Here is a 15783-nt window from a genome sequence, read left to right as displayed (position 1 = left end):
AGGAGATTGGATAGACTGGGGTTATTTTCCCTGGAGCAGAGGAGATTGAGGGGGGACATGATTGAGGTGTATAAAATTATGAAGGGCATAGATAGGGTAGACAGAAAGGAACTTTTCCCCTTGGTGGAGGGATCAATAACCAGGGGGCATAGATTTAAGGTAAGGGGCAGGAGGTTTAGAGGGGATGTGATGAAGAATTTTTTCACCCAGAAGGTGGTGGGGATCTAGAACTCACTGCCCGAAAGGGTGGTAGAGGCAGAAACCCTCATAACATTTCAGAAGTATTTGGATGTGCACTTGCGATGCCATGGCATACAAAGCTAGTGCTGGAAAATGGGATTAGAATAGTTAGGTACTTGTTTGACCGGCGCAGACTCGATGTGCTGAAGGGCCTTTTACTGTGCTGTGGATCTCTGTGACTCTTTGACTGAGATTTGGAAACTCAATGCCACAGTCACACAGAGGAGAGGCTGTTCACCTGCACTGAATGTGGGAAAGGATTTTTATCACACCTTCGGGCACACCAGGGAGTGCACACTTATGAGAGACTGTATAAATGTTCTGACTGCGAGAAGAATTTGAAAAGCACAAAGGATCTGCTGAAACACCAGTGAGTTCACACAGGGGAGGGGCTGTTCACCTTCTCTGAATGTGAAAAGAGCTTCAGTCGTTCATCCAACCTGCAGGCAGACCAGTGAGTTGTCAAGTGACTGCAGGATTCTGCTGTTATTGCTGCTGTTAATCACATCGAGGACTGAACCATGTTGATTTTGACATTGGGGCCGATTTCTGCTGATGTTAACAATCTTTATGGCTAGGGTGAAATTTAATATTCTGGTAGTCGGTTTGCTTTACTTTGTATCCTTTCCTCTCCAAATAAAGTATATTCCTTCAGGTTATATTTGAGATTTTGTGGGATGAAACAAAGAGTGATTTACTTGTACTTCTTGCAGCTGAGTTACTGTATTAACTGCTCATGATCTGGTCTGCTCTACACTGGGAAGATGAAAAACAGATTGTGTGATCACTTTGTGGAACAACCTCTGTTCAGTCTGTGAGCTTGACCCTGAGCTTCCAGTCACTTGTCATTTTAATTCTCCGCCCCACTCCCACTCTGCCCTCTCTGTCCTTGGCCTCTTGAACTGTTCCAATGAAGCTCAGTGGGAGCTCCAGGAACAGCAGCTCATTTTTTAATTCGGCACTTTACGACCTTTAGACTCAACATCGAGTTCAGGAGTTTCTGCACCAACATTTCTCTCCCTGAAAAGGTGCTGGAACCTGATTCTATGTTTGACTCCACCCACTTGTCCTAGATTCCCCAACCAGTGGAAATAGTTCTGTCTACCTACCCTGTCAATTCCAATTAACATTCTGAAAACATTAGTCAAATCACCTCTTCATCTTCTAAATTTCAGAGATTACAACCCTCACAGCGAGGTGATGGATTTTGACAGGAAGGATAGAGAGAGAAAGACAATAGTGGCCTCATAGCACAGCTCGAAACAGTGTACAGAGTCAGAGGGATCTGGCCCTTTATGTGCAGAGATTTTTTGAGGGTGACAGGATAGATTAAGAGAGCAGTTAGCAAGGTATATGCAATCTTGGGCTTCATAAATAGAGCTATTGAGTACCAAAAGCAAGGAAGCTATGTTGAATCTTTGTTAGGCTCTGGTTAGGCCACAACCCGAGTATTTGTGTCCAGTTCTGAACACCACACTTCAGGAAAGATGTAAAGGTCCTTGAGAAGGTGCAGAGGAGATTTAAACGAATGGTTCTAGCAAAGAGGTGAGGGTAGATTTAAAGAGGTATACTATATTATGAGCTTTAGATAAGGTGGACAAAGAAAATCTGTTCCCATCAGTTGATTGTAAAAGGGGGTACAGATTTAAGTTTTTGGGGAAGGGATAGAGGGGGATGTGAAGGAGAATAGGCACTTTAGGGAAATAAACTTGCAAGGATACAGGGATGTGGAGCAGGGGAATTGGTCTCACTGGATTGCTCTGGAGAGCTGGCATGGGCTAAATGGTACAAATGGCCTCTTCTGTGCCATTGTGACTCTATGGTTATTTCCTGTAATCCTATTTTGTAATTAAACCCTTGGAGTTCAGGTATCACTCAGGTAAATCTGTGCTACACTCTCTCCAAGACCATTCTATCCTTCCTTAGTTTGTTGCACAAAACTGAATGTATTATCTAGGTGTGGTCTAACCCAGGGTTTGTGCGTCTTGGTGCTTTTCCACAGACAGAACAGACAAAGCTTTTTCATTACTCATTCAGATGCTGATGATATTCAGGTTCTGATGAATCGAGTGACTCTGTCAGATCTTGATGTGGCGTTTGGTTTGAGTTTCCCGTCTGTCAATCCTCCACTTCTAATATCCCTGTAAAACAAATTTACAAAGACCTTTATTGTCAGTCCAAGATAGAAATTTCCAGGATAGAAATTTAGAAGAGACAAACATTACTCTTCGTTTGAGTTTGCTGTGTGGAAATTCACCCCTTCTCACCCTCTGTAAAAGGAGTTTCCAAAATCCATCCGTCAGTCCAGGATAGAAATGCACAATATTCTCTCCTCTTGCTGACAGGGACAGGGATGACCGCGCATGCGCCCTGCTGCATCTCGCCCCTGGGAAAGATGGCGGCCGTTAACTCAGGCCTGTGACCCAGAGCAGGCCAACAACTGTCGCCCCGTCCCGTGCAAACGCAGGATCGGGAGCTTCGAAGTGGGGGTTTGAGGTATTCTCCGGGTGTTTATGAGGCCTCCCCGCCCACTCCCCTGGCTCTAATCCTCTCCACCCACTCAACGACCCCATTACTCAACCTTACTCGACTGTTTCTTCCTTCTCCGTCTCACTCCAGGCACAACCCGCACTGCGCATGCCCCAATCAGGGACCGCATTGCGCATGCTCAACTTCCAGCTCGGTAATACGCCTGCGCAGCAAGCCCCCTGTCGTCTGGATAGGACACATTCTTCCCCGCGGAGAATGCTGGGTAACGATCCAGCCATTGAGAGTTGATATTGTTGAATCGAAACACTCGGCAGATCTGTTGTTTTTGTGGAAAGGGAAACATCACTTACATTTCAGGTCAATGACTTTTCATTAGAACTGCACTGCATCATTAGACGGACGTTGAGTCTGTTTCTCAATCCCCAGATACAGCCAGATATACTGAGTATTTCCAGCATTGTCCGTTTTTATCTCTGGTTAAGGAAGCTGCTCTTGAACTTCACATTAGATTTATTACTAAGTTATATTCATTTTCGTCCTTGTAGAAGTGGAAACACCTTTCAGTTGTCTGGCCTGTAGAAACAGTTATGTGATCTTAAATTCCTCGATCAAGTCACCCCTCACTCACTTTTCCACATAAAACGTCTCCAGTCTGTTCAATATTTCTTGATAGGTATAACCTGTCAGTTGTAGCATTAGTCCAATAAACCTTTCTTGCATCACCCCCATCGCTCGCTTCTTGCATCGCTTCTAAACATGGAGACCTGAGCTAATCTGAGCACCGAACTCACCACTGTCCACAAATCACAGTATGTTTCAGTATTTTATTGATTTTCCCCATTAGCTGAATATAAGATGGGATGGAATGAGCAGACCCAATGAGCTAGTCTGTAACACTACGGAGCATCTGCAAACTTGCCTTACATTGGAACAGTGGACTGTTTATCCATCAATTATGACATGAAGAACAGCGTGTCTGAGAATGGCAGGATTTCAGTGCGGTGACACAAGGCCAGATTAAGTTGTTAATCTTATTGCCGAGCAGCAATAGGGAGCACTTGCAATTCATGTGCACTTTGTGCGTTTTCCAGATGAAAATAAATTGAATCTATCACTCTTGCTGAGTATATTCAAATATAAATCCATTTCTTTTTGCATACTAAACGATTCAATGGATGTGCAAGATCATTTAATGGTGGAGCAGGTTCAGATGGTCGTATGGTCTCCCTCTGCTCCTATTTCTCATGTTCTTATGAACATCACAGTGAACCATTTCCATGCAAGCACAGCCGATGCAGAACCCGCCCTTTCACCTCCTCCTTTCCCACATTCCAGGGCCCCAAACACACTTTCTTGGTGACGCAGTGATTGCTACTCTTTGTTATTCATTATCATGTTTTCACTGCTCATGATGCAGTCTCCTTTGCACTGAGGATACTAAATCCGGCTTGGGTGACTTGTGGAGCATCACCATTGAGTGTTCAAGCGTGATCCTAGCTCTTGATCATTCTCTGGCCTCTCTGTCCTTGGCCTCCTGCACTGTTCCAGTGAAGCTCCATGGAAGCACGAGGAACAGCAGCTCATCTTTGATCGGACACTTTACAACCTTATGGACTCTATAGTCATTTCAACAATTTCAGATCATAACCACACTCCAATTTTTTCGGACAGTAGGTGTTGGTAATGGTTCTGCTGTTATCGTTTGAACCCCCTCTGGACGTGTTTTCTGTTTCTTCATTTGTCCTATTAGTTTATTTATTTGTCTCATTATCACCAAATCTTACCTTGAATCATCACCCCCTTTGTCAATTAATCGCTCCAGCCTTCCTATCACAAGACCGTTTGTTCTTCCCTCCTCTCGCTCTCTCTTTCTCCTGACTCTGTCCTTACTGCTAAACTATTGAATCTCTGAATTCTTCCAGTTTGGATAAAAAGCCAGCAAGCTGAAACATTCACTCTGCAGGTCCGTGAACTATCAAATGAAGTAGAAAAAGAAAGGTATTATAAATTTCAACAAAGTACACAGACAGGGAAAGGAGGAGAGGGAACGAACATATAAACATACGAACATAGAAACATACAAATTAGGAGCAGGAGAAGGCTATTCGGCCCCTCAAGCCTGTTCTGCCATTCAATAAGATCATGGCTAATCTGATTGTAACCACAACTCCACATTCCACATTCCTGTCTACCCCCGATAACTTTCCATCCCCTTGCTTATCAAGAATCTATCTACCTCCGTTTCAAAGGAAAAAACATATTCAAAGACTCTGCTTCCATCACTTTTTCAGGAAAAGAAGTTCCAAAGACTCAAGGCTCTCTGAGAGAAAAAAAAGACTTCTCGTCTCTGTCTTAAATGAGCGACACTTATTTTTAAACAGTGAGTCCTAATTCAAGATTCTTCCACAAGAGGAAACATCTTTTTCACATCCACCTTCTCAAGACCCTTATGTGTTTCAAGTAAGTTGCTTCTTACTCTTCTAAACTCCAGATACAAGCTTAGCCTGTCCACCCTTCCCTCAGAAGACAATCTGCCCATCCAAAGTATTAGTCTAGTAAACATTTTCTGAACTGATTCCAACGCATTTACATCCTTTCTTAAACAAGGGGAACAGCGCTGGACACAGTACTCTAGAAATGGTCTCACCACTGCCCTGTGTAACTGAAGCATAGTCTCCCAACTTTTGTATTCAGTTCCCCTTACAATGAACGATAACATTCTATTAGCTTTCCTAATTACTTGCTATACCTTTTGTGATTCATGCATTCGGACACCACGACCCCTCTGCATCTCAGTGCTCTGCAATCTCTCACCATCTAGGTAATAAGCTGCTTTTTTATTCCTCCTGCCAACATTTGGCAAGTTCACATTTGCCCACATTATGCTCCATTTGCCAGATGTTTGCTCACTCACGTTACCTGCCTATATCCCTTTTTAGCCTCCTTATGTCCTCTTCACACCTCACTTTCCTACTTTTCTTTGTGTCATCAGCAAATTCAACAACCATACCTTTCGTCCCTTCATTCAAGTCATTTGTATAAATTGTAAAAAATTGAGGCCCCGGCTCTGATCCTGAGGCACACCACTCGTTACATCTTGCCAACCGGAAAATGACCCATTCATGCCAACCATCTATCCATGTCAATATGTTATCCCCCTCCACCATGAGCTTTTATTCTCAGCAATAACCTTTGATGTGGTACCTCATCAAATGCCTTCTGGAAATCTCAGTACAGTACATCCACCGGTTCCCCTTTATCCACAGCACATGTGACTTTTACAAAGAACTCCAATAATTTGGTTAAACATGATTTATCTTTCAGAAAACCATGGTGACCTTGACAGACGTTAAGGGAAACATTAGAAGCTATTATTAAAGACGTTAATAGCAGGAGAGAAGTTTTGTGATTGGGTGGAAGACAGAAGAGAATAAGTAACACCAGGGATGAGGATGCCAGACAAAAACAATGTGAATGGATTGGAATGGTAATTGGACGAGTGAAGAAACTAAAGGTGTGGAGAATCATTCTGTTTCTGTTACCTATTTCCGCTCTGATTGGAAATGTGTTGTTTCACTGTTGATCCATTTCTCTTCTGCTCCACGTTGGAAACTGATTCCTTCTCTTCCATTGACTTATGGAAAAATTTAATTGAGCAAATACACAACTGGCACAGGGGAAAGAAAATCATCAATTGAAGCATTGAAACAATGAAACAGAAATATTTATGATCCAGAAGGAGACCATTCGATCCATCATGTCCATGCCAGTACAAAAGGAGCAATCCGGTCTAATCCCATGTTTTAGCTCTTGCTCCATAGCCTTGTAGGTTACAGCACCACAAATGCTTTTCCATGTGTTAGTTCCTTTACTTCAATGGTGGTTTCCGTCTCTATGATCAGCTCAGGCAGTGAGTTCCAGACCCCCACCACCTCCTGTGTGAAATTAATTACTCTACAGCTTTTCTCTAATTCTTCCACCAGATACATTAAGTTGAATTGTTTAGTCTTCCATGGGTCAGCTGGTACCACTCTTGCTTCTAACTTAGAAAATTGTGAGCTCAAACACCATTGCCAGACATGAGCACAACCGCATAGGCTGACATTCCAGTGCAATACGGAGGGAATCCCGCACTTTCGAGTGTAATATGCCTTTTTGACGAGATGTTAAACTGAGGCTTCGTCTGCCCTTGGATGTACAAGATCCCAAATCACAATTTTGACCAAGAACAGGTGGTTAAGAAGGCATATGAAATTCTTGCATTTAATAGCCGAGGCATAGAATATAAGAGCAGGGAGGTTATGCTGGAACTGTATAAAATGCTGGTTAGGCCACAGCTATATTACTGCGTGCAGTTCTGGAATCCACATTATTGCAAGGATTTGATTGCACTAAAGAGAGTGCAGAGCAGATTTACCAGGATGTTGCCTGGGCTGGAGAGTTTTAGTTATGAGGAGAGATTGGATAGACTGGGATTATTTTCCCTGGAGCAGAGAAGATTGAGGGGGGACATGATTGAGGTGTAAAAGATTATGAGAGGCGTAGATAGGGTAGGCAGGAAGGAAGTATTCCCCTTGTTGGAGGGATCAATAACCAGGGGGCATAGATTTAAGGTAAGGGGCAGGAGGTTTACAGGGGATGTGAGGAAGAATTTTTTCACTCAGAGGGTGGTGGGAACCTGGAACTCACTGCCTGAAAGAGTGGAAGAGGCAGAAACCCTCATAACATTTAAGAAGTATTTGGATGTGCACTTGCGATGCCATGGCATACAAGGATCTGGATCTCGTGCTGGAAAATGGGATCAGAATAGTTAGGTACTTGTTTGACCGGTGCAGACTCGATGGGCCGAAGGGCCTTTTTCTCTGCTGTTGACCTCTATGACTCTATGACTCTCTAACAGTGTCCCTTGTCTTGTCCAATATTTATCCCTTAATCAACACCGCAAGAACAGATTATCTGGTCATCAATGCGCTGCTGTATGTGGGAGCTTGCTTCATTTCATACATTACAGTGAATACACTTCAAAAGTACATAATTGTCTATAAAACCCTTTGGGATTCCGGTGGTGGTGAAAGGCACTTTACAAATATGAGTATTTGTTTCTTTCTCAATCCATGCCCCTGGTTATTGATTGCTTTGCTCACGGAAATAGGTCCTTTCTTTCTTCTCCATCTCGATTTTATAATTTTATATTCCTCAGTTAAATCTCCTTCGCTTCCTCTGTTCAAAGAAAACAGACCCATCCTATCCAATCTTTCCTCCTCGCTCATTTTGATGTGAATAAGGTTCAGCAGGAGTTTCCCAATGCTTTCTCCTAACCATATAAATCTGATCTTTCTCAGCTGTATTGTATTTGAACTGCACCCACTTCTCTCAGTTCCCCAGTAAGTGTCTATTCTAACCCTTTGACTCTGAGCAGTTTTGCTGGTGCAGCGGTTTGACTGGAAATTGCCCCTTCAAATATCATCATTCATTGTACACTCGGCCATATGTCTGCCGTGCTTCCAGTGAAGCTGGGGACAGTTTTAACTCATAAACCTGGAATTGTGATATGAATAATGGAGTGCTTACTTTGACTTACTTTGAGCCCCGTGATACCTTGGAGGAATAGCTCAAACCGAGGACGTTTCAAGGTCTCAAACTCCATCTACTGAGCTAGCGGGACATATGATGAAGACATGTCCATATCCCTTATCACAGCGAGAATACTGTCTGAATGCAATGGTAGAGAAAGGAATTGACCACCAGAAGCCCAAGATTCCAATGCTTTCCCATCAATCATCAATAACATTATTCACAGCTTCTGCTTCCCAGCTGCACCTCCTTCCAAACATTATGATACATTTTCCTCAGGATTTGTTCCTGGATTTGATATTTACCTGCTTTGTGACCTCATTTTGAAATCAGATTCGCTTCAATCTCCAACACAAGTTGAGTTGCAAATCTGATGGACAAACAATGGAAAACAAGTCAGTCGATAACACAAATCCCATGGTTCTCATTTTCAGATTCACCACAGTCAGCTTTTAAATCAAAGGAAAGAATTTTGTAGTGAAAAGATTTCGAAAGTTGTCGTTGTTTTTATTTGTGACTCACTCACTCGGGTATTCTGTAAATGCTGCTCGGAGTTTCATAGACCGAGATATAATCTACCTGTGTTTCCCTGAACCTGTGCTCGGTGTATTGGGAGCCCGGATTGGAGTATCTTGCGTCCCAGGGATGGGCAGTAACCCGCTGATCGAAGCTGCAGTCGCCGCTTTCTGCTGGCAGCGGGTTATTGGAGAGTGTGGGGCGGGAATATTGCTGCTTTTCTGCTTTTCCCTGTCCCACTCACTGTGCTGCTGGAGGAGGAGGAGTGAATGGGTTTGTTTGAATCCAATGACTTCATAGATTTCCAATGGGTTAGATATAGGTACATGGTTGGTCTAATCGTTTTCTCATTAAACTTGACGTGAATATACATGAGAAAAAAATTGCTTGCGTGAGAATTCACTAAATAACAGAAACACTTGCCTCGATTGTGAAATATTTTCTTGCAGGTAATGTGGACCCTGACAATCCAGAGCTGTGAGAGAATAAACGCCGATGAAGTGAAAACTCCACCGGTGGATGGACTCGAACCACCAACCAAATAGCCAAATACTGAACAAGTACACCACACAAGCTGATGCAAAGCAACCTGGCAAGATACCCACTTAAAACTTCAGATCGTCGCTACCGCATTAGCAATTGTTCTAAAAAGTTTTCTTCTTCCAAACAAAAGGGAGGGACATTCATTGTGGATACATGGAAACAGTTGATTGAGGGATAAACATTGACCAGGAAGCGGGGAGAACTCTCCTGATCTTCTTTCAAATAGGCTCATGGCACCTTTTATATTCTGGTGCCTAAATCCCGTTCATGTCTCTTCTTTCCCGACTGAATAGGAAAGGAGGGGTTTCACCAGACCTACACTGAGTCTCGATTTCCTCGGCTCCCTGGTAGTTTTTCCTCTCCCTCTATTCTGAAGACCGATGCAAAGTGATTCTGCAGCATGTCTGCCATTTCCTCAGTTTCAGTTACAGTATCGCTTTCATCTGCCTTCAGGAGCACACATTGCTGTTAGCCACTCTTTGAGATGGGGAGTAAGTATTTTAACCTGCATCAATAATCCTTTTTTGTTGACTGCACAAACTACTAATCGGCCTGCCGAGTGACGGTTGGAAATGTTTAATAACTTCCAGTTGTTCATGTGTGGTGGAATGGCGGCTGTTTTTATTTTGTTGGATGTTATTCACCTCGACAAGAGGTGTCACGTGGCTGTATGATGCTGACTTTTATAACACAAGTAAATTAGCGAACTCACACTTAACAAAGGGCTTTTGGCAAAGCTTCTTTTTTGCCTAGTTTCGAATGAGGGACTTTCTGTGTGTTAGATGCACATGATAATCACTACACTACAGAAACGACACACTGCTGAGATCACAATGGACCTGTCCACAATGTTAACCTGTGCCGCCATGCAGCAGCACTTTGGGTCTTTGTTTTGAAGAAATGGATTCAGCTGTTATAAATAGGAATGCTGGGGACAGACTGATCTAACAATGTCATCATAAAATTACACAATACATTAGGAGACAATTCGGCCCACCATGTCTATGATGGCATTTTACAAAGAGCTTTACATAACTCTGATTTTTCTCGCTTTCAAGTCATTGTCCAACTCCCTTTTGAAAACTCTGAGTGAAGAGAAACAATATTGAAAGAGGTGCAGGAGTTTCTGCAATGCCCATGCGCACTGTGTGATCATTAACAAAGTTTCCCTGACCCAATGACATCAAGAGTTGGACTTTAGATTCCGATATAGTTTTTGAACCAAAAAATGTATTTATGCAGCTGATTTCATACTGAACTTCCAAAAGAAATTTATTCAGATCAGGCATGTCCTCATTTTTCTCAGTCGCTCCATATAATCTAATTCCCCTTGCTGTACAACCTGTTACAGAGGCTGTCATAGAAAAGATGGAAAGGTTTGCTGCAGCTATACAAAGCCCTTGTTAGATCACACCTGGAGGGCTGTGGATAGTTCTGGGAACGGCACCTTATAAAGGATCAATATTTGCCTTGAAAGTTTCAGAGGAGCCGCATTGATCCTGTTGGTGGGTTTGGAAATTGAAAGTTGTCCATCCGCAGCTTGTGGCACAATTTCCCCTCACTGTTCAATTCATGTTCATGTCGAACACACCGGATGCTGTTATTGACTGAACAAGTCTTCTGTGTTTTAACTAAACACGCTGATACTAAAAAAGAAATAAGGAGGGAAAAGATTAAATATGAGGGTAAGCTAGCCAGTAATATAAAAGAAGAGTGCAAGTGTTTTTTTTAGATATATAAAGGGTAAGAGAGAGGCAAAAGTGGACATTGGGCCGCTGGAAAATGACGATGGAAAAGTAGTAGTGGGGAACAAATAAATAGCGGAGGAACTGAATAGGTACTTTGCATCAGTCTTCACAGTGGAAGACACGAGTGTCATCCCCAACGTTCAAGAGAGTCGGGGGGCGGAGGTGAGTATGGTGGCCATTACCAAGAAGAAGGTGCTAGGAAAACTGAAAGGTCTGAAGGTGGATAAATCACCTGGACCAGATGGATTACACCCCAGAGTTCTGAAGGAGATAGCTGAAGAGATAGTGGAGGCGTTAGTGGCGATCTTTCAGGAATCACTGGAGTCAGGGAGGGTCCCAGAGGACTGGAAAATCGCTAAGGTAACCCCCCTGTTTTAGAAGGGAGTGAGGCAAAAGACAGAAAATTACAGCCTGAATTATTAGCCTGACCTCGGTCGTTGGTAAGATTTTAGAGTCCATTATTAAGGATGAGATTTCAGAATACTTGGAAGTGCATGGTAAAATAGGGCAAAGTCAGCATGGTTTCATCAAGGGGAGGTCATGCCTGACAAATCTGTTAGAATTCTTTGAGGAGGTAACGAGTAGGTTAGACAAAGGAGAGCCAATGGATGTTATCTACTTGGACTTCCAGAAGGCCTTTGACAAGGTGCCGCACAGGAGGCTGCTCAGTAAGATAAGAGCCCATGGTGTTAGAGGCAAGGTACTAGCATTGATAGAAGATTGGCTGTCTGGCAGGAGGCAGAGAGTGGGAATAAGGGGGTCCTTCTCAGGATGGCGGCCGGTGACTAGTGGAGTTCCGCAGGGGTCAGTGTTGGGACCACAACTTTTCACTTTATACATTAATGATCTAGATGAAGGAACTGAGGGCATCCTGGCTAAGTTTGCAGATGATACAAAGATAGGTGGAGGGACAGGTAGTATTGAGGAGGCGGGGAGGCTGAAGAAGGATTTGGATAGGTTAGGAGAATGGGCAAAGAAGTGGCAGATGGAATACAACGTGGGGAAGTGTGAGGTCATGCACTTCGGTAGGAAGAATAGAGGCATAGACTATTTTCTAAATGGGGAGAGAATTCAGAAGTTTGGAGTGAAAAGGGACTTGGGAGTCCTAGTCCAGGATTCTCTTAAGGTTAACTTGCAGGTTGAGTCGGTGGTTAGGAAGGCAAATGCAATGTTGGCATTTATTTCGAGAGGACTAGAATATAAAAGCAGGGATGTGCTGCTGAGGCTTTATAAGGCTCTGGTCAGACCACATTTAGAATATTGTGAGCAATTTTGGGCCCCGTATCTCAGGAAGGATGTGCTGGCCCTGGAGAGGGTCCAGAGGAGGTTCACGAGAATGATCCCAGGAATGAAAGGCTTAACATATGAGGAACGTTTGAGGCTTCCAGGTCTATACTCGATGGAGATTAGAAGGATGAGGGGGGATCTGACTGAAACTTACAGAATACTGAAAGGCCTGGATAGAGTGGACGTGGGGAAGATGTTTCCATTAGTAGGCGAGACTAGGACCCGAGGGCACAGCCTCAGAGTAAAGGGAAGACCTTTTAGAACAGAGATGAGGAGAAACTGCTTTAGCCAGGGAGTGGTGAATCTATGGAATTCATTGCCACAGAAGGCTGTGGAGGCCATAGGTCATTGAGTGTATTTAAGACCGAGATGATAGGTTCTTGATTGGTAAGGGGATCAAAGGTTACGGGGAGAAGGCGGGAGAATGGGGTTGAGAAACTTATCAGCCATGATTGAATGGCGGAGCAGACTCGATGGGCCGAATGGCCTAATTTCTGCTTCTATGTCTTATGGTTTCTTATGGTATATTCGGCGCTCCCTCTCCTGCCGCCCGGAGTTGGCCCTCATCAGGGAATGTTGTTTGAATTGACCCTGGAGTCCCTTTCCCCCGGGATCTACAAAACACGTCACTTCTCTTCTTTCATTCTCACGCTTTCATTCCCAGTTTGAGTCGGTTCTCCTTTCGGGCTCTTCAACAAATCCATTTGGACAGACAAGTGGCAGCTGAAATTTGATGGAAGGAAATGTGAAGTGATTCATTTTGGTTGAAGAGAAGAGAAAACAGGAAATAATGGTTACAATTTTAAAGGGGCTTCTCTGTTGCACAGCAAGTGGTTCGGATCTGGAATATATCAATGTGGTTCAGCCCCACGAGCTGATGAACGCATTTTTACCATCCCAAACTCCATTCACATTAGTTGTGTGGCTTCATGTTAAAAAGGTCCAGAGAGAAAAAGTAGGTTGGAAAGATGCATGCGGAGATTGTTTCTTTCTGTGTTTTTTTATTTCAGTGCAGATTGGTCAGTAACTGAGTGCCCCCCATATGCAACAAAGTGGAGGATGATTGAAATTTTCAATCCAGGCAATGGGAATTTTCGTTTTCACTGTGGTAGCGTGGCCGAGCGGTCTAAGGCGCTGGATTTAGATTCTAGCCCCCATGGAGGTGTGGTCTTAAATCCCACCGCTGCATGAATTTCAGACGGCTCATCTTTTCAGTCAAATCCCTTAGTGTGTGCTCAGGACGTCTACAGTGCTCCATCCTGTCGGAAAGATCGAGGAAATTGCAGGGCAGCCAGGGATTGGTGGGGCTGCATGTCTTCGTTCTCTGCTGTAACCATTCTATGATTTTACGAGCAGAGCATTATACTTTAAATGGCCTCTGCGTACAGAGCTGAGTGGTTAAGGTAATGGGTTTGAGAATCCTTTAGAGTTTCCAGATACAGGTTCAGATCCTGCCAGATTACATTTCTCACTGTTCCTGTTTTAAGAATGAGTTAGAGAATTAATCATCAAGTAAATGGACTAAAAAAATCTTTCAAATTCTCCCGTGTACTTTTCATTTCCGTTCATCCGCATTCATCAAATTTGCAGTTGGAAATGGAACAAAAACGGAGCCAATTTGATGACGTCCTTGCTTTCTGGACGTTTGTCTCTCCTGACGCCTCTGTCACTATTGGTTTCTATGTCTGTGTGTGTTCCTTTCCATGTGTCAATGTGGTTCAATTCCTTGTGGTAGTGAACGCATTTTTGCCATCGCAAACTTCACTCACTTTCGTTATGTATCTTCATGGTAAACGATACAAGGAATAACAGTAGGTTTAAAAGTTGCAAGAGGAGATGGACATTTCTGGAATTCGGTCAGTAGTTGGTTCCGTAGCTCAGTGATTAGAGCAGAACCCTTAAAATTCGTACCGCGTTCGATCCTGGCTGTAGCCTACAATTAAACTTTAGCTTAGCCTAATGATAAGGAGTGGGGGAGGATGCAGATAGGCTGAAAGAGATATATATAAAGCTCAGGGCAATTAAGATAGCAGATGGCGCATCATTTCAGAATAGGTGAAGCTGCTCAGTCGGTCCAAAAGAATAAGAAAACGCCGAACTATTTCAGTACAGTCAATAGTTATGGGATGAACTGAATGCAAAGTACAGGACATTGGTAAGAACACATCTGGAGTCCTGTTTACAGCACTGGCCTCTTTATTTAAGGAAATATGTAAATGCGTTAGCATAGTTCAGAGAAGGGTTACTGGACTGTTATGACACGGCAGTTGGTAACGGCTGAGTTAATCTTCATCAAGGCAACAATAACCCATACACTCCAAACAGACACCAGACACAGCACATTATATCTTACGAAATCAAAATGAGGTTCTTTTCAATTTGTTCCTTCGCAGACACAGTGGTAAGCTTACAGGAGGCATAGATCTTCCATGCCTCTGAATTCCACACACAAAACTTTTCTGGATGTACCTAGTCTTCCCTTTGAACGCAAAACCTCATTGCATCACCAGGGCCTTGAACTCCACCTCTTCTAACAAAAAACCTCTTTCATAGCACCAATCTTATTAGTAATATGAACATATTGTTTGGTGTTTCCTAGCCAGGTGCAAGATTTCGCCCCCAATCTTTGAATGGTTTATTCAACAGAATGCAAATGTGCTCTCTACCTTACTGTTTCCACCTCATAACTACTATACATTAACACACCCATACTAGCTGGCTTTAATCCAATTGAGGCACACGCAGACACACCCACAGACACAGACCCCACTACAAGTCCAATTTAAAAATAATTTCCAATAACATTAAATACATTAATATCTCTTCATGACATAGACCATTACCAAGAAGGCGTTCATTGTTTTAAGAGGAAAGGTTGGACAAGTTAGGCTTGTATCCACTGGAGTTTGAAAGAGTAAGAGGTGACTTGATCGAAATCTTTAAGATCCCGAAGGGTATTAACAAGGTTGATGTGGAGAGGATGTTTCCTCTTGTGGGAGAATCTGGAACTGGGGGTTCACAGTTTCAAAATAAGGCGTCGCTCATTTAAGGCAGAAATTAGGAGAAATTATTTTCTCTCATAGGGTCATGAGTCTTCATAACTCTTCCTCAAAAGGCAGTGGAAGCAGAGTCTTTGAATATTTTAAAGGCAGAGCTAGATAGATTTTTGATCAACAAGGGGGTGAAAGGCTATCAAGGGTAGGTGGGAGGTTACAATCAGATCAGCTGTGATCTTATTGAATGGTGAAGCAGGCTTGAAGGGCCGAGTGAACTCTCCTGCTCCTAGTTTGTATGTTCACACGTTATTTGAGTCCAGACTGCTTACCGGCTCAGCGCCCAATTGCCACAAAGTCGAGAAGATTGAAATTTTCACTGAACAGCATGT

Source organism: Cetorhinus maximus, chromosome 23 (genome assembly GCF_964194155.1).
Source record: "Cetorhinus maximus chromosome 23, sCetMax3.hap1.1, whole genome shotgun sequence".
Taxonomy (NCBI): Eukaryota; Metazoa; Chordata; class Chondrichthyes; order Lamniformes; family Cetorhinidae; genus Cetorhinus; species Cetorhinus maximus.
The sequence above is the reverse complement of the archived record's forward strand: the minus strand, read 5'-3'. Positions refer to the sequence as shown.